General features: G+C 44.7%; 1 protein-coding gene across 4 annotated transcripts in view; it reads left to right on the top strand.

Annotated features, from left to right (window-relative positions):
* Positions 1-10533: 10533 nt before the first annotated feature.
* Positions 10534-19937, top strand: part of pak5 (p21 protein (Cdc42/Rac)-activated kinase 5) — a 66763-nt gene continuing 57359 nt past the window's right edge. For 3 of the 4 annotated variants that reach the window (XR_013800635.1, XM_079639305.1, XM_079639303.1), the window contains exon 1: positions 10561-10716. The gene's annotated coding sequence lies outside the window, so the exon portion shown is untranslated. Of the gene's footprint in view, positions 10717-19937 lie in introns of all 4 variants that reach the window. The other variant, XR_013800634.1, reaches the window with a different exon arrangement.

The raw sequence follows: 19937 nt of genomic DNA, 5'->3' as shown, positions 1-19937 counted from the left end.
ACACCAAGGGCCCTATTTTAACGCTCTGAAACGCAAGTGTCAAAGCGCAAAGCGCAAGTAACTTTGTGGGCGGATCCCGGCGCTGTTGCTATTTTCCCGGCGGCATGAACGACTCTTGCGCCTGGCGCAAATCTAAAATGTGTTGGTCTGAAGTAGCTTCATTATTCATAGGTGTGGTTTGGGCGTAACGTGAAATAAACCAATCAGAGCGTCCTCTCACATTCCCTTTAAGAGCAGACGCGCTTGTTCCACGGCGGATTGCTATTTTAACGGCGGGTTTGCCAGCGCACGCCAGGAGCGGTTCACAGCCGAGGAGGCCGACGTTCTCGTCAGGGCCGTAAAACACAGAGAAGTGACATTGGGCTTAATTAATTTACTGGCCCAAATTAGCTTCGGTTAAACAGGCGTATAATTTGGGTAAATGTGTAGCCTAATCTAGATTTTTTTTTTTTTTTATCTAGATAGATCTTTTCCACATCTTCACGGACACAACAATGATTTCCCTCGTGTGTTAATATTTTCTTTGTAATAATGTATGATTTGCAAAAATGAAAACTGCTGTGTCTGTTTATATTAGAGAATCAAAGTGGATGCGCCCTTAAAATACCATATCACTAACGCGCAACGCGCCACTGTCTTTAGACTGTTTTTTCCTAGTCAATGGCGCAATTGCTTTCTAAAACTGGAAAATAGCACCAGGGAAGTTTTGCGCCGGAACACGCCTCCTCTTTGCGCTGAACCGCCCCCGCGAGCGCAAGTTCATTCCCTAATTTACCGACGTGCGTCTGTGGAGGGAAAAGTCTGCTGTGTGCGGGTGCAAAATAGGAATGATACATGCGTCGGTGTACAAAGTCAATTGCGCTGGGTGCAAGATAGGGCCCTATGACTCAAAAACCTTCCGCTTAGAGAAATACACCGTCTAGTAGAAGGCGCACAAGCGTAATCAATGGTCTCCCAAACATCAGCGGGAAGACCAGACGCCATTGTCGCTAGTGATTGCCTCTTATCGGCCACACCCACAGCCTCCATATCTCGGGACGAGGATGCCAAATCCTGCCCTGGAGCTGAGACAGCAGATCTCTCCTGATAGGAATCTGCCAAGGGGACCCGTCCACCAGGGAGCTCAGTTCCGAGAACCACGTCTGGGATGGCCGGAGTGGTGCTACCAGAAGGAGGCGGACTCCACACTCCCTCACTCTGCACAGAACTGCAGGGATTAACTTGACAGGAGGGAATGCATACAGTCTCAACTCCAGCCACGGATGAGTGAGGGCATCTATCCCCAGTGGCGTCGGATGAGACAGGGAAAACCACAGTAGTCTAGATGGGAAGTACCCAAAAAGTGAAAGTGAGGAGCATTTATGGGTACAAGTCGGGAACCGGCCTACTTTACATATTTCAAGGGTGCTGAATCCAAAAAAACTGGTACCCAAGTGAAATTTTGAGTTTTTGACCTTCTAATTTGCATATCAAAATGGCCGCCAAATTGCCTATCTTGCTCAGTCGTTGGACCATTTTCCCCTAGTTTTTTTGTAAGTAGGCAATCAAGATGAGGAAATTAAGTTTCTAGATCGATAGTCAAGGGTCAGAGCAAAGATATAATGTATATAATACATTTTTTATGTATATATATATGCAAAATACCAACTTTTAAGTTGAAATTAAGCATTATTTGTGTCATTTTTTAAGGCCGACATAAATATTCAATCAATATCACTCTTAAGCCCTATTCGCACGGGATTAGTACTATCTGAGGACCACGTGTGACCAGAAATGACCCCCACACATCTGAATTTCGTGTGGCGCATTCACACGGGATAACCAAAGCCTGTGATTTTACTCAAATTTACTGACTTATCTCCCTGATATGACGTCAATAGGCTTTACTAGGAAATGTCTTGCCGTTATTATAGGTCTAGCTGTATGATATATTATAAACAGAAGAATGTTCCTTACCGCATGCTGGTATACATGTCATTCATCTCCATCTAATCATTCTTTTTGTTTTTGCTCTTCTGATAATTTTCAGCTTTCTCTTTCTGCAAATTGAATAGTAGTTGTATAGCGATATGACCCGGCACCCAAAACACTATCAAATCACTTCAACGCAGCCTCCATTCTTCGCGAAAGATGGAAAAAAAGGCGCGCATGAAACAAAAACATTGAAAAAATTATATACAATCCCGCCAAATCACAGAGATCGCATCGCTTGTTGCCGGCATTGCTTCAGGTTTACCTGTCCTGGAGAAAAGTATATGCCTTGCTGCATCATCAGAGTCTGTTTTATGCACATCATATATTCTGCAGACAAAAGCCTCTGAAGATCTTTGAGTCTCCTCCGTGAGATCACCAATTCCGAGGTTGCTGAGCAATTGATGGTGCATTTTCCAGACTTTCCACGATGTACTTTTGGTGTATTTGTACTCAACAGTGTATGTAGACACTCAACAGTGTCTACCCCAAGCTATTCACGCAAATGCGTGGGAAAAGCTTCCCGAGGGTTCTCAGACTCATTCTAGATCTAAGACAGCTGAACAAAGTGCTTGTGAAACGCCAGTTCAGAATGCTCATAACCAGGAAAATCCTCGCGCAGATTTGCCAAGAGGACTGGTTTATGTGAATAGATCTGAAGGACGTGTATTTCCAAATACAAATAGCGTCACGTCAGCATCATCAGTACTCCAGTTGGGTCTGCTTCGCATGCGCCTGCTGCAGTTATGGCTAAAAGCGCGAGTACCACCTCGGGCATGGGCCTCTGGTCTGTTTCGCCTCACGGTCAATAAGAAATGCGTCTCAGCTCTGAAACCTTGGAGAGCAATCGACTGGTATCAGTCAGGTGTAAACCTGGGGACTTCCTTGAGTGTGAAGGTGGTGTCCACGGACGCCTCCACCTCGGGATGGGGAGTGGTGCTCGAGGGCAGACCGTTCTTTGGCCAGTGGTCAGAACGGGAGAAGCTTCTACACATTAACTGTCTAGGAAATGATGGCAGTCGACAACGCGCTGAGGTGCTTTTGTCCCCAGATAAAGGACTACCACGTCTTGGTCCGCTCGGACAACATGTCAGTGGTGGCCTATATAAATCGCCAGGGTGGCGTCAGGTCCCGAAACCTTTACAGGCTGACGGAACGCCTCCTGGTCTGGGCTCAGCACAATCTTTGGTCCCTACATGTGTGGGCCATCAACGGGTACCCGCTAACCTCCCGGAGGGAGTGTTAAACACGATCACGCAGGCTAGAGCCCCATCTACTAGACGACTCTATTCCTCAAAAATGGTCTGTGTTTTCTGGCTGGTGCAGAGCTCGAGGCTTTTCACCCCCAGACTGTGGGGTTACGGAAGTTCTCTTCTTCCTTCAAGAGCTACTGGATAAGGGCAGAACTCCATCCACACTCAAGGTTTATGTGGCGGCCATAGCAGCGTTTACTAAACCAGCGACTGGCCAGTCACTAGGGAGGAACGATCTGGTCATCCGCTTCCTTAAGGGAGCCAAGAGGCTGCACCCTCCCAGACCCCCTTCAGTCCCCATGTGGGACCTTTCTACGGTTTTGGAAGCCATGAAAGGTGCCCCGTTCGAGCCAATCCATTTATCGGACATGAAACATTTGAAACACTCAAACCAAGACACGGTTACGTGCCTAAATCCCTCAACATACCGTTCAGGGCTCAGGATATTTCCCTGTCTGCCCTGCCGGTTTACAACGAGGAAAAGGACGCGAGCTTCCTTTGCCCAGTCAGGGCATTAAGAGCTTATGTGTCTCGCTCGTCTGTTTTCAGACAGACTGAGCAGCTCTTCGTTTCGTTCAGCGGACGTTCTAAGGGACTAGCTGCATCGAAACAGAGCCTATCCAGGTGGATAGTTGATGACATAGCACTGGCCTACACTTCTAAAGGCTTGCAGTGTCCTTTGGGTGTCAGAGCGCACTCCACTAGAGGCATGGCCTCGTCGTGGGCGTGGTCTAGCGGGATTACCTTGCAGGATATCTGTATGGCGGCAGGCTGGGCCTCCCCGTATACATTTATAAGGTTTTTTAACCTAGAGGTTCCCGCCTTGCAGGCTAAACTACTTTCGGTCTAAAAATCAGTACTGTCTGCCCTGTTGCTTCGGCTCAGAATACTGAAACTGCTTGAGCACCGCTCGCTGATCGATAAAATAACTCCATGGGCATTGAGTAAGACCCATACTGTTACCCAGTTAAGACCGAACATTTTCACCCTGACTGTGTGGAACACTGTTGATGTGATTAGCTCCCTTAGGATGCTACTTATTGGGGAATGATGCTTCCAGCCTCTCTTCTCAGACTCTCCGTTTTACACTGTGTTCCCCGTAGCATAAAATATTACGCAGTATGAGAGAACCTCTCGTAGGAGAACGTACTCGGTTACTAGAAGAGGGAACGAGTACTGCATATCTTTGCCGTGCCTGCAACACGCTCTGGTTCACTTCGGCGACGAAAAACCAGATTATATCAGCCCATCGAGCTGTATTTATAGGCCCAGGCCACGCCCGTTTCGGCGGGACGTGACGTAGTGGGCTCGAAGCCCCCCCTTTGGATCTGACGTCACGATGGGCCTCTCTCGATAGGCTGCTGCAGTTGCCGCAGGACAGCCAATAGGCACGCGAGCCGTCTTGCCTATGTCTGCATGCTGCCGCAACACGTTTTACATTAATTCAAAATTAAGGATAATTTTTGGCTTCAATATCTTGTGGAACAGAGGTTTTCCCCTGTTGTACTATTTACTGTTGTAAATACACTGTTGTACATCAACAGTGTATTTAAACAACAGTAATGTGTTATAACATAACATTATTTAATATTTGAATCACAGCTTAGGCTATAGGCTAAGACGCGGCGTGCACGGAAGGGGAGGGGTGTGTGTATGCGGCCTGCGCACGCGTGCATGTGAGTGACAGAGAGACTATTCACCTGGGTTTTTCCCGTCTTAGAATTTAGAGAACAAATGCTTAATTTGCATAAAAATTTTTAATCTCAGACAACTTGCAATGGTGTTTTTCTTAGTTATTATGTAATATGGAATACATCACATATCATATATACACTTGGAACATTTAAGAGTGATATTGATTGAATATTTATGTCGGCCTTAAAAAATGACACAAATAATGCTTAATTTCACCTTAAAAGTTGGTATTTTGCATATATATACATAAAAAAGGCAGTGAGCCTCCATTATATCTTTGCTCTGACCCTTGACTATCGATCTAGAAACTTAATTTCCTCATCTTGATTGCCTACTTACAAAAAAACTAGGGGAAAATGGTCCAACGACTGAGCAAGATGGGCAATTTGGCGGCCATTTTGATATGCAAATTAGAAGGTAAAAAACTCAAAATTTCGCTTGGGTACCAGTTTTTTTGGACTCAGCACCCTTGAAATATGTAAGGTAGGCCGGTTCCCGACTTGTACCCATAAATGCTCCTCACTTCTTATAGAAGGCCATTTTTCTGAAATCCGTCTAGTCTACAGGGGGCACTGTGTTGAGCTCGGTGCCCCCTAACCCTAACCCTGTTTTTGTGACGCAAAGAGATCCACCTCCGCCTCACCAAACATGCTCCAAATTTGAGGCACTGTTTGGTGGTGCAGCATCCACTCCCCCGACTTGAGCTTCTTTCTCGACAGAAAGTCCGCTGCGACATCCAGGTCCCCTGGAACGTGTACTGCTCTCAGCTAAAGAAACTTGTCTTGAGCCCAAAGGAGGAGCCGGTGCACATGCCTGTCAAGGAACACGACTGCCATGTTGTTCGTCCTGACAATGACATGACAGCTCATCAGGGCCTGGAGAAAATGACCCAGAGCCAAAGAGACGGCCCGCAACTCAAGGCAATTTATGTGCCACAACAGAAGCTTGCCCGTCCAAACGCTGCACGCCGGTCTGCCCTCGAAGACCGCCCCCAACCAGTCAGAGAGGCGTCCGTCGTGACAACCTGGCGACAGCAAACTACACCCCTCTTGACTCCCTGAAGAAAAAAGGGGTAGTCCGTCCACCTCCAAAGAGCACGAAGGCAACTGCGCGACACCCTCAGCAAGCGGAAGGCAGACCAAGAAGGGCGGATGCCCCTGAGCTTCATCCACCACAGGAATGGTCTCATATGAAGGAGACCCAAGGGCAGCACAGGAGAGGCTGCTGACATGAGCCGCAGAAGCCTGCGACGTGCCCACCGCTACATGATGGCCGAGCCTGAAGCGGGCCAAGCCCGCACGGAGACTGGAAACTCGAGCAGGGGCCAGACAGGTCTGCATCGAGAGAGAATCGAGTTGGACACCCAGGAAGGTGGTCTGCTGAGAAGGGGTTAAGACACTCTTCTGAGAATTCAACCTGAGACCAAGAGACCGGATGTGGTGGATAAGGACATCCCTGTGACGACACACCAACTCTCTGGAATGAGCCAGTCGTCTACTCTAGATGATTTAGCACACGGTTGCCCTGGAACCTTAAGGGGACCAGAGCTGCATCCATGCACTTGGAGAACGTCCACAGAGCCAGAGCTAGACCACAAGGAAGGACCCGATACTGATATGCCTTTCCCCCAAAGGTGAACCGGAGGAACTTCCTGTGCCATGGAATGACCTGGATGTGGAAATAGGCGTCCTTCTGGTCCACGGTGACGAACCAGTCCCCTGTTCGAATCTGCGCCACGAAAGTTTTTAACAGAATCTTGAACTTCCCTTTGTAAAGGGAAAAATTCAAGCGACGCAGGTCCAATATGGGGCGCAGACCCCGATCCTTCTTTTGGGACTAGCAAGTAGCGGCTGAAGAAACTGCAGTCCAAGTCCGAAGGAGGAACCTCCTCTATCGCTCCTTTCAGGAGGAGGGACGTTACTTCTTGCTGTAGGACAGAAGCCTCTGGGGCGCTGTTGGTGACCGTGGGGTGAAGCCCATCGAAGCAAGGAGGGTTGCGGCGGAACTGGAGTGTGTATCCGAATTGGATTGTGCGGAGAACCTAGCGCGACACACCTGGCAGAAGTCTCCACGCTGCTGGTGAGACAAGGGCTGCACGGGAATGGGCCCTCCAGCGAGAGGTGGTGAGCACAGCGCTAAAACAGTTGAAGGAGGGCTTATAGCGATTAGCTAAGTGTTAAAACATGTAAAAATGTTAACTAAAATGCAGTTACACCATGCTAATCCTGTTAGCACCATGCTAACGACATTTTAATCATGTTACCGTCTTGTTAAAACATGCATGCAACATGGTGATTGTGTTAACATCATGCTAGCAACATACTAATCATGTTAGCATATTGTTTAACAACATGTTAATCATGTTAGCAAAATGCTAATCTTGTTAACATTTTAAAAACATGCTTGCAAACTGCTAATCATATTAGCATCATGCTAAGAACATGTTAATCAAGTTAGCATGTGTCTAGCGACATGATAAATGTGTTAGCAAAATGTTAATTGTGTTAGCATCTGCTCAGTGGCGAGTTTAGCCACTGCAAGCACCACTCACATTTCCTTCACATTCTAGTTATTCTTATTATTCCATGGCAGAAACAGTGCAGCATCTCTGTGTGAGCAGGACAACATTCCTCCTGTGTGAGAGATCGTAACTGAGTCTGTGTCAGCTGACCTCATGCGGCTCTGGCCTTCCCATCATGCACCAGTAACCCTGATGTCTCAGAACACACACAATCCCTGCGTCTCAGTGTCCATCCTAAACAGTGTGTGAGACTAAAATAAGTGTGTCCTGAAGCAATGTGTTGAAAAGAGTGTGCCAGAAGTCTCCGGGTGGTCTACAGCTAATATTACCCACAACCCACTGTGCTTTGGAGGAGGAACTACAAACACGAGTAAAAAGTGCTAAAAACTACAAAAATGGCAGATATGCGCGACAACGGTGAAAGGTTTAGATAAAGGTTTGTACAGTATAGTACGAAATTAAATTAAATTAAACGTTAAGGATTTTAACTGTGCCAAGATGATAGACAGGTCAGTTTCGGTCAGTTTACAGTGACAGGATGATTGACAGGGGTCAGTTTACAGTGACAGGATGATTGACAGGTCAGTTTCGGTCAGTTTACAGTGACAGGATGATTGACAGGTCAGTTTACAGTGACAGGATGATTGACAGGTCAGTTTACAGTGACAGGATGATTGACAGGGGTCAGTTTACAGTGACAGGATGATTGACAGGTCAGTTTTGGTCAGTTTACAGTGACAGGATGATTGACAGGTCAGTTTACAGTGACAGGATGATTGACAGGTCAGTTTACAGTGACAGGATGATTGACAGAGAGCAACCGTTACAGACGCTAGTGTATGACGGGATAGTTTTTCACAAAGCTTGTCTACTTTCTGCTACACACTCAAAAGTATCTACTTTTTCTGCACAGAAAGAGAAAATACTTTTAGGCCGTAGTATAAGTATGCGAATTGAGAGCATCACATGTTCAGATCAGAGCAAAGCCGGCGGCTGCAGGTCAAAGGTCAGAGAAGAAAGTGTCTTGCCAAACTCCAGTGTGTGATGAACGCCTCGGTCCAGTGTTCAGCGTTCCCGTGAAGTTATGAAAAAGTCATTTCGTAATGTTCTCTGAGCGTTCAAAACATCAATTTAAAAAATCAAATAATAATTTCTTGGTTATGTGAACGTTGAGGAAATATTCCACTTTATCATTATTCAGACATGGGAACGTTACTTTAATGTGCAGATAACACTGAACGAACGCTGTATTAATGTTACGGAAGAACGTTTGTTCATAACTCTGCCAGAACGTTCCCTGTTCTCTGGGATCCTCAGATCTGATGCAGTCAAACTCGTGCAGGAATGTTTCTGCTGCCACACAGTGGTGGAAATAAACCAGGAAGATGTTGAGTCAAAGCTTCATGTAGTTTATTCACAGAAATGAAGACCTGCCTGTATTTCTGTCACACATTATGCTCATAACCCACAGAATACTTTTTATTTTTATTTATTTAGTTCATTTAGAGACAAGTACGATGCAAAAAGTACAAGACAGATACAAGGTATTATTGTGCAGTTCAGAGTTTATAAAACAAAGAATAATAATAACAACAACAACTAAAATATAAAATCAACATATATGTAAAAAATAATAATACCGTGATAAAAGCTGCAATATACAGATGAAACTCAAAAAATGTGAATATCGTGCAAAAGTTCATATATTTCGTGATTAAACTAATATATTATATAGACTCATTACAAGGATGCAAAGTTTTTTTTTTAAACCTTGTGTTTTCATAAGCTGTCAGCCATAATCATCAAATTTATAACAAATAAAGGCTTGACATATCTCACTTTGCATGTAATGAGTCTATATAATATATTAGTTTCACCTTTTAAGTTTAATCAATGAAATAAATAAACTTTTGCATGATATTCTGATTTGTCCAGTTTCACCGGTAATATTAGGGCAGTAAGATCAATTTGAAAAGCTATAAAAACATATATTGTTTTTAAAAGCATTTTCTTTTGTCAGAATACTTGAATTCATTCCTAAACCGTTTTAAATGTTTAGAAGTGATCACACAACAGTCTTTCATAAAAATATGTATTCCAGTAAAGACAAACAGACTGAAAATCAGCATTGAGGTTAGTTTCAGATCAGTTTCTGGAAATACAAAACCTAAAACAAATTGATAACAAAAGATTGAATACAAAATGTGGTTTTACAAGCTGTTTTTGACCAGGAACACCGCAGTGTTTATAATCATGACGTCATCGATCATCACCCGTTATATTCGAGAAGCGACTCCACATCATGTGTGACGATTTGAAGTCTTGAGGGATTATTGTATTGATATCATCATCGGTTCGGTGACTTCACAACCCCTACTATGGCGAAGTTCGCTTCATGAATATTAATTGCCTGCGCTGACGTCGCCAGGTCACTGCCCAATGGCTTACGCCGAGTTCCCGAATATTAATCGACCGATGCAGCGTTCTCTTGTTACCGGCCAATCGCGAAGGCTCGTTTCTGAATATTAATCAGGCTAGGCTGACGCTACTTAGTAACCCTCCAATGGCGAAGGCCTGGCTAATGAATATCAATTAGACAATTTTAAGTTTTGGCGATAGCTTCTTTTATATGTTTTCCTTGCTTTTATATGTTGTTGTTTTTTAATTTCCATGTAGTTTCGAGGTTTTAAAAGTAATAAATGCAGATGTTCCGTTATTTTAAACAGTTTTAGAATATTTTCTCTAAGTTATTAGTTTTTTTAGATGTCATGTTATAGTCTTTTGTCTAACATTTTTCCTGTTGACAGATTAGGGAAAAACGTATTGTTATACATTTTTTTAAAAACATTTTTGTGTAATTTTATATATTCAAAGGTTAAACGAGTAAAAATGAATGCAATGGCAATGGTTACTTTATGATTATTAATTAGACAATGCTGACGTTGCGTTACGTCCTCCAATCGTCAAGTCTTGTATTGCATTTTAAGTCGTTGGCGCTGACGTCACGCTGCTGCCGTCCAATAAGCGAACGTTAGGCTCATGAATATTCAGATGAACCAATCTTCATAGCCTTCGTCATAGTAGCATTGGTGAGTCGGCTGTCAGGTGCCGTGATTTCCCAGCAGCCCCGGATGTAGCGCGCGCAGTCTCAGCATCAATCCCGGAGAATAACATGGCACGGACAACCACATAACATCATAATTCCCGACATAACATTCCCACAGGAGTGGAGCACACCAGTGTCAGGACATGTGAGGCTCTTCCCGGCGACAGAAGGTGAGGCATCATCATTCCAGTCTTTCCTAGCAACAAGCAGGCGCGTGATTGGATGCGATTCGCTGCTAATGCATAAGATCAGTCTCGTGCACGAGCTTCAGCACCGAGGACAGCGGCCCGCGCATGCATGATTACATGTGTGTGTGTGTGTGTGTGTGTGTGTGTGTGTGTCACTGCAGATGCTTGTCATGTAGTTGCAGGAGTGATACAGTGTCATTAATAATGGCCTCGTTTCGGAATTCACGACAATAGCAACACGATTGGCTGTGATCTACGGAAGCCCATTTCCAACACATCAGAACAATGCTGTGGTAAACCATAATGAAGAGTTTTGATGCTGTAATTATGATTTACCACAGCACAATGTTCTCCTGTATGTGCTGTGCAGATGCTCAGTGTTATGATGCTGTGTCGGTGATGATGTCATCACTCACCGTAAAGTGAGCTGGTTTGGTGATGATGTCATTATTTGACCTGATGAGGTCACAGCTTCTGTCTGTCAAACACGAGTCTGTGAACCCTATAATTAAACGACACACACTGAGTAACAGATCCATCTGTGAGTGTGTACTCACCTTTATTACAGCTCCAAGCTGAACTCTATCATTTCTCTTCATCTTAACAGAACTAATTATGGTAAAAACGTGATGATTCAGCTCAAAGTTGAAGTTCATTTGCATATTAAACAATACATGTTTCGAAGTAGCTGTGTGGAAATGCTTGCTTAGTAAGTGTCCTGTTGTCAGTCAGAGACGAGTGTGTCAGATATACAGTTATAATCATAGAACATGTTATTAGTTATCATGTGTTAAACAAAACATGTTCGGTAACAATGGCTCCTTCTGCTCCTAATGAACAATATGAAGATGATATCTGACCGTTGTGCAGGAGCGGTGTATCCATCACAAACACACCATCACTGGTATTATACCGTAGCCCAGTTTAAACCGAGAGAAGTGAAGGAAGGATCTGTGTTTGGAGATATAGTAGAGCTGCACGCTTCTGGATACTTCAGAAACATGAGTTTTTGTTTTAATAAGAGATCAGGATTCTCATATGATCCTGAATAGACAACTGAACAAATGACATGTAAATTACTAGAGGTTCTGACTAAATATGAATTGCCGCAGTCTATTTAAAATGGGTTGAGTGAATGATTCAATGACTCACTCATAAAGACTTGCTTTATTACTGGATGAATCAGTGTTTTTGAACGGATCTCTTGAATTAATGATTCAATGACAAACACATTTTTAACAGTCACTTGTCGCCACCTACTGGTGTAATGATTTAATGATCCAACCTTTATTTAAACTCTTAGCCCAGTTCTTCTGTGATAATCTGAACGATTGTAAGGAGGAGATAATGATACTGTGTGTTGTGTATGAAGCTGTGTCATATAGATGATAACTGCTCTCAGATCAGAGCTCAGGTCTGCATGTTCTCTGTAGTTCAGGAATGAGATCAGGTGTTGAGTCGACATCACCGTTCTCTGTAGTTCAGGAATGAGATCAGGTGTTGAGTCGAGATCACCGTTCTCTGTAGTTCAGGAATGAGATCAGGTGTTGAGTCGACATCACCGTTCTCTGTAGTTCAGGAATGAGATCAGGTGTTGAGTCGACATCACCGTTCTCTGTAGTTCAGGAATGAGATCAGGTGTTGAGTCGACATCACCGTTCTCTGTAGTTCAGGAATGAGATCAGGTGTTGAGTCGAGATCTCCGTTCTCTGTAGTTCAGGAATGAGATCAGGTGTTGAGTCGAGATCTCCGTTCTCTGTAGTTCAGGAATGAGATCAGGTGTTGAGTCGAGATCTCCGTTCTCTGTAGTTCAGGAATGAGATCAGGTGTTGAGTCGACATCACCGTTCTCTGTAGTTCAGGAATGAGATCAGGTGTTGAGTCGACATCACCGTTCTCTGTAGTTCAGGAATGAGATCAGGTGTTGAGTCGAGATCTCCGTTCTCTGTAGTTCAGGAATGACATCAGGTGTTGAGTCGAGATCTCCGTTCTCTGTAGTTCAGGAATGAGATCAGGTGTTGAGTCGACATCACCGTTCTCTGTAGTTCAGGAATGAGATCAGGTGTTGAGTCGACATCACCGTTCTCTGTAGTTCAGGAATGAGATCAGGTGTTGAGTCGACATCACCGTTCTCTGTAGTTCAGGAATGAGATCAGGTGTTGAGTCGAGATCTCCGTTCTCTGTAGTTCAGGAATGAGATCAGGTGTTGAGTCGAGATCTCCGTTCTCTGTAGTTCAGGAATGAGATCAGGTGTTGAGTCGAGATCTCCGTTCTCTGTAGTTCAGGAATGAGATCAGGTGTTGAGTCGACATCACCGTTCTCTGTAGTTCAGGAATGAGATCAGGTGTTGAGTCGAGATCTCCGTTCTCTGTAGTTCAGGAATGAGATCAGGTGTTGAGTCGAGATCTCCGTTCTCTGTAGTTCAGGAATGAGATCAGGTGTTGAGTCGAGATCTCCGTTCTCTGTAGTTCAGGAATGAGATCAGGTGTTGAGTCAACATCTCTGTTCTCTGTAGTTCAGGAATGAGATCAGGTGTTGAGTCAACATCTCTGTTCTCTGTAGTTCAGGAATGAGATCAGGTGTTGAGTCGAGATCTCCGTTCTCTGTAGTTCAGGAATGAGATCAGGTGTTGAGTCGAGATCTCCGTTCTCTGTAGTTCAGGAATGAGATCAGGTGTTGAGTCGAGATCTCCGTTCTCTGTAGTTCAGGAATGAGATCAGGTGTTGAGTCGACATCTCTGTTCTCTGTAGTTCAGGAATGAGATCAGGTGTTGAGTCAACATCTCTGTTCTCTGTAGTTCAGGAATGAGATCAGGTGTTGAGTCGAGATCTCCGTTCTCTGTAGTTCAGGAATGAGATCAGGTGTTAAGTCGAGATCTCCGTTCTCTGTAGTTCAGGAATGAGATCAGGTGTTGAGTCGAGATCTCCGTTCTCTGTAGTTCAGGAATGAGATCAGGTGTTGAGTCGAGATCTCCGTTCTCTGTAGTTCAGGAATGAGATCAGGTGTTGAGTCGAGATCTCCGTTCTCTGTAGTTCAGGAATGAGATCAGGTGTTGAGTCGAGATCTCCGTTCTCTGTAGTTCAGGAATGAGATCAGGTGTTGAGTCGAGATCTCCGTTCTCTGTAGTTCAGGAATGAGATCAGGTGTTGAGTCGAGATCACCGTTCTCTGTAGTTCAGGAATGAGATCAGGTGTTGAGTCGAGATCTCCGTTCTCTGTAGTTTAGGAATGAGATCAGGTGTTGAGTCGAGATCTCCGTTCTCTGTAGTTCAGGAATGAGATCAGGTGTTGAGTCGAGATCTCCGTTCTCTGTAGTTCAGGAATGAGATCAGGTGTTGAGTCGAGATCACCGTTCTCTGTAGTTCAGGAATGAGATCAGGTGTTGAGTCGAGATCTCCGTTCTCTGTAGTTCAGGAATGAGATCAGGTGTTGAGTCGAGATCTCCGTTCTCTGTAGTTCAGGAATGAGATCAGGTGTTGAGTCGAGATCTCCGTTCTCTGTAGTTCAGGAATGAGATCAGGTGTTGAGTCGACATCACCGTTCTCTGTAGTTCAGGAATGAGATCAGGTGTTGAGTCGACATCACCGTTCTCTGTAGTTCAGGAATGAGATCAGGTGTTGAGTCGAGATCACCGTTCTCTGTAGTTCAGGAATGAGATCAGGTGTTGAGTCGAGATCTCCGTTCTCTGTAGTTCAGGAATGAGATCAGGTGTTGAGTCGAGATCTCCGTTCTCTGTAGTTCAGGAATGAGATCAGGTGTTGAGTCGAGATCTCCGTTCTCTGTAGTTCAGGAATGAGATCAGGTGTTGAGTCGAGATCTCCGTTCTCTGTAGTTCAGGAATGAGATCAGGTGTTGAGTCGAGATCACCGTTCTCTGTAGTTCAGGAATGAGATCAGGTGTTGAGTCGAGATCTCCGTTCTCTGTAGTTCAGGAATGAGATCAGGTGTTGAGTCGAGATCTCCGTTCTCTGTAGTTCAGGAATGAGATCAGGTGTTGAGTCGAGATCTCCGTTCTCTGTAGTTCAGGAATGAGATCAGGTGTTGAGTCGACATCACCGTTCTCTGTAGTTCAGGAATGAGATCAGGTGTTGAGTCGAGATCTCCGTTCTCTGTAGTTCAGGAATGAGATCAGGTGTTGAGTCGAGATCACCGTTCTCTGTAGTTTAGGAATGAGATCAGGTGTTGAGTCGAGATCTCCGTTCTCTGTAGTTCAGGAATGAGATCAGGTGTTGAGTCGAGATCTCCGTTCTCTGTAGTTCAGGAATGAGATCAGGTGTTGAGTCGAGATCACCGTTCTCTGTAGTTCAGGAATGAGATCAGGTGTTGAGTCGAGATCTCCGTTCTCTGTAGTTCAGGAATGAGATCAGGTGTTGAGTCGAGATCTCCGTTCTCTGTAGTTCAGGAATGAGATCAGGTGTTGAGTCGACATCACCGTTCTCTGTAGTTCAGGAATGAGATCAGGTGTTGAGTCGACATCACCGTTCTCTGTAGTTCAGGAATGAGATCAGGTGTTGAGTCGAGATCACCGTTCTCTGTAGTTCAGGAATGAGATCAGGTGTTGAGTCGAGATCTCCGTTCTCTGTAGTTCAGGAATGAGATCAGGTGTTGAGTCGAGATCTCCGTTCTCTGTAGTTCAGGAATGAGATCAGGTGTTGAGTCGAGATCTCCGTTCTCTGTAGTTCAGGAATGAGATCAGGTGTTGAGTCGAGATCTCCGTTCTCTGTAGTTCAGGAATGAGATCAGGTGTTGAGTCGAGATCTCCGTTCTCTGTAGTTCAGGAATGAGATCAGGTGTTGAGTCGAGATCTCCGTTCTCTGTAGTTCAGGAATGAGATCAGGTGTTGAGTCGACATCACCGTTCTCTGTAGTTCAGGAAAGAGATCAGGTGTTGAGTCGACATCACCGTTCTCTGTAGTTCAGGAATGAGATCAGGTGTTGAGTCGAGATCTCCGTTCTCTGTAGTTCAGGAATGAGATCAGGTGTTGAGTCGAGATCTCCGTTCTCTGTAGTTCAGGAATGAGATCAGGTGTTGAGTCGAGATCTCCGTTCTCTGTAGTTCAGGAATGAGATCAGGTGTTGAGTCGAGATCTCCGTTCTCTGTAGTTCAGGAATGAGATCAGGTGTTGAGTCGAGATCACCGTTCTCTGTAGTTCAGGAATGAGATCAGGTGTTGAGTCGAGATCTCCGTTCTCTGTAGTTCAGGAATGAGATCAGGTGTTGAGTCGAGATCTCCGTTCTCTGTAGTTCAGGAATGAGATCAGGTGTTGAGTCGACATCACCGTTCTCTGTAGTTCAGGAATGAGATCAGGTGTTGAGTCGAGATCACCGTTCTCTGTAGTTCAGGAATGAGATCAGGTGTTGAGTCGAGATCTCCGTTCTCTGTAGTTCAGGAATGAGATCAGGTGTTGAGTCGAGATCTCCGTTCTCTGTAGTTCAGGAATGAGATCAGGTGTTGAGTCGAGATCACCGTTCTCTGTAGTTCAGGAATGAGATCAGGTGTTGAGTCGAGATCTCCGTTCTCTGTAGTTCAGGAATGAGATCAGGTGTTGAGTCGAGATCTCCGTTCTCTGTAGTTCAGGAATGAGATCAGGTGTTGAGTCGAGATCTCCGTTCTCTGTAGTTCAGGAATGAGATCAGGTGTTGAGTCGAGATCTCCGTTCTCTGTAGTTCAGGAATGAGATCAGGTGTTGAGTCGACATCACCGTTCTCTGTAGTTCAGGAATGAGATCAGGTGTTAAGTCGAGATCTCCGTTCTCTGTAGTTCAGGAATGAGATCAGGTGTTGAGTCGAGATCTCCGTTCTCTGTAGTTCAGGAATGAGATCAGGTGTTTAGTCGAGATCACCGTTCTCTGTAGTTCAGGAATGAGATCAGGTGTTTAGTCGAGATCACCGTTCTCTGTAGTTCAGGAATGAGATCAGGTGTTTAGTCGAGATCACCGTTCTCTGTAGTTCAGGAATGAGATCAGGTGTTGAGTCGACATCACCGTTCTCTGTAGTTCAGGAATGAGATCAGGTGTTGAGTCGACATCACCGTTCTCTGTAGTTCAGGAATGAGATCAGGTGTTGAGTCGACATCACCGTTCTCTGTAGTTCAGGAATGAGATCAGGTGTTGAGTCGAGATCTCCGTTCTCTGTAGTTCAGGAATGAGATCAGGTGTTGAGTCGAGATCTCCGTTCTCTGTAGTTCAGGAATGAGATCAGGTGTTGAGTCGAGATCTCCGTTCTCTGTAGTTCAGGAATGAGATCAGGTGTTGAGTCGAGATCTCCGTTCTCTGTAGTTCAGGAATGAGATCAGGTGTTGAGTCGAGATCTCCGTTCTCTGTAGTTCAGGAATGAGATCAGGTGTTGAGTCGAGATCACCGTTCTCTGTAGTTCAGGAATGAGATCAGGTGTTGAGTCGAGATCTCCGTTCTCTGTAGTTCAGGAATGAGATCAGGTGTTGAGTCGAGATCTCCGTTCTCTGTAGTTCAGGAATGAGATCAGGTGTTGAGTCGAGATCTCCGTTCTCTGTAGTTCAGGAATGAGATCAGGTGTTGAGTCGAGATCACCGTTCTCTGTAGTTCAGGAATGAGATCAGGTGTTTAGTCGAGATCTCCGTTCTCTGTAGTTCAGGAATGAGATCAGGTGTTGAGTCGAGATCTCCGTTCTCTGTAGTTCAGGAATGAGATCAGGTGTTGAGTCGAGATCTCCGTTCTCTGTAGTTCAGGAATGAGATCAGGTGTTTAGTCGAGATCTCCGTTCTCTGTAGTTCAGGAATGAGATCAGGTGTTGAGTCGAGATCACCGTTCTCTGTAGTTCAGGAATGAGATCAGGTGTTGAGTCGACATCACCGTTCTCTGTAGTTCAGGAATGAGATCAGGTGTTGAGTCGAGATCTCCGTTCTCTGTAGTTCAGGAATGAGATCAGGTGTTGAGTCGAGATCACCGTTCTCTGTAGTTCAGGAATGAGATCAGGTGTTGAGTCGAGATCTCCGTTCTCTGTAGTTCAGGAATGAGATCAGGTGTTGAGTCGAGATCACCGTTCTCTGTAGTTCAGGAATGAGATCAGGTGTTGAGTCGAGATCTCCGTTCTCTGTAGTTCAGGAATGAGATCAGGTGTTGAGTCGAGATCTCCGTTCTCTGTAGTTCAGGAATGAGATCAGGTGTTGAGTCGAGATCACCGTTCTCTGTAGTTCAGGAATGAGATCAGGTGTTGAGTCGAGATCACTGTTCTCTGTAGTTCAGGAATGAGATCAGGTGTTGAGTCGACATCACCGTTCTCTGTAGTTCAGGAATGACATCAGGTGTTGAGTCGAGATCTCCGTTCTCTGTAGTTCAGGAATGAGATCAGGTGTTGAGTCGAGATCTCCGTTCTCTGTAGTTCAGGAATGACATCAGGTGTTGAGTCGAGATCACCGTTCTCTGTAGTTCAGGAATGAGATCAGGTGTTGAGTCGAGATCTCCGTTCTCTGTAGTTCAGGAATGAGATCAGGTGTTGAGTCGAGATCTCCGTTCTCTGTAGTTCAGGAATGACATCAGGTGTTGAGTCGAGATCACCGTTCTCTGTAGTTCAGGAATGAGATCAGGTGTTGAGTCGAGATCACTGTGCGCTCTCGTTGATGGAGGAACAGCTCAGACTCACAGAGTGACCGACTCAGATGATCTGTGTGCAGCAGAGCAGGAGTAAAGTGGTCTGTGGCTTCAGTTTACACACAATTAAAGAATCGTTAGAGATTTAGCGCTGCTCGATGAGCACAGCGGGTCTCAATCGGCTCCGCTGTGAAGAGCGTTAGCAAACATGCAGCCGCGCGGCGGATGAGGAGATCTACAGTCCTCAGAACATCAGTCCTGCGTACAGATGCAGGCCATTACTGAAGATGAAGATGAAGATGAAGATGTGTTTCGCCATTTTTGCCTTTATTTGACAATCAAGTCACCTTTAGACAATACAGATCGTTTCACAGCAGATTTACAGGATTAATGATGCAAAATTTTATCTAAACAGATAATAGTCAAGTCACCTTTATTTATATAGAGCTTATGTTTCACAGCAGATTTACAGGAAAACATAATAATGCTACAAAGTTTGTTTCCAGAAGAGAATAGCGCCACAGTGCAGCTTAAGCAAGTTCAGTGATGGCTCATTTCTGCTGTAAAAAGTTATTAATTTAGTTAGGCTAATTTATATATATAGCCGTTATTTATACACCGTATAAAGAGTTATTATTCAGATCAATTGAGTTTAAGTTTTGAGTCTGTACAGTGTTTATATGGTGCTGTCTGAGATCTGATTGGTCATCATCACAGTTTGATCCAATCAGGCGTGAAAGGAGGAGGAGCTTCAGTGTGCAGAAGAGTTCCTCCTCATGCTTGGCACTGAATCGAGCCACAAACGTGAAGTCACGCAGAGAAGCGTGTGTGTGGTGTTTCACGCAGAGAAGCGTGTGTTTGTGTTTCGCATCATGGTGTTTTAAAAACGTTTCTAATGTTTCCGCTCAGGAAGCAGGAACGGCATTATTTATATATAAATCCATGCATTATTTATCATGTCCGCTGATGTGTTCCACCTTCGGCATCATGCGATATTAATCTCAGAACATCATGAGAGTGGGTTATGAAGCTGGATCTGACTGGTAAATCTTCTGATGTGTTCTGTGGTGAGGATCTGTCACTCAGATGTCCTGAGCAGGGGGCGTGGCCTCCAAATCCACATCTGAACACACTAGCCAATCATAGCAGGGCTCATTTACATACACACCCCACAATTGGTAACACTTGACAAGATGTTCCATTTGTTAACGCAAGTTAAATACGGTAACAAATGTATCGCTCATTGTCAAACTATGAATCTCAAACACACGCACAATATGAATGCATGATGAATCGTGAATGATGTCGGAGCGTTCAGAAGATGATTTGTAAAAGCTTTCTTCATGTTATGCTGCGACCTCCACGTGTCATTCATACCGGAGGTGTAAACACACACACGTCTGACGGCTCCGTGTAAAGCCGTTCAGTCAGATGTTGCTGTGTTCATAATTCACTCTGTAGTCTATAAATCTCTTTATTTTATCCTGAAATCCTTATTATTTTCCCCCTAGTTCAGTGTTTTCTGCACTCTGGTTTTGATGGGTTCAATAGGCTGTTGACTGGTAGCACTTTCATCATAAATCACCATAACTTAGGCATCATTTGAAAGCTTACACACTTCATCTTGTGAAAACCATTT

The sequence above is a fragment of the Phoxinus phoxinus genome (genome assembly GCF_949152265.1).
Source record: "Phoxinus phoxinus genome assembly, chromosome: 16".
Taxonomy (NCBI): domain Eukaryota; kingdom Metazoa; phylum Chordata; class Actinopteri; order Cypriniformes; family Leuciscidae; genus Phoxinus; species Phoxinus phoxinus.
The sequence above is the reverse complement of the archived record's forward strand: the minus strand, read 5'-3'. Positions and strand labels throughout refer to the sequence as shown.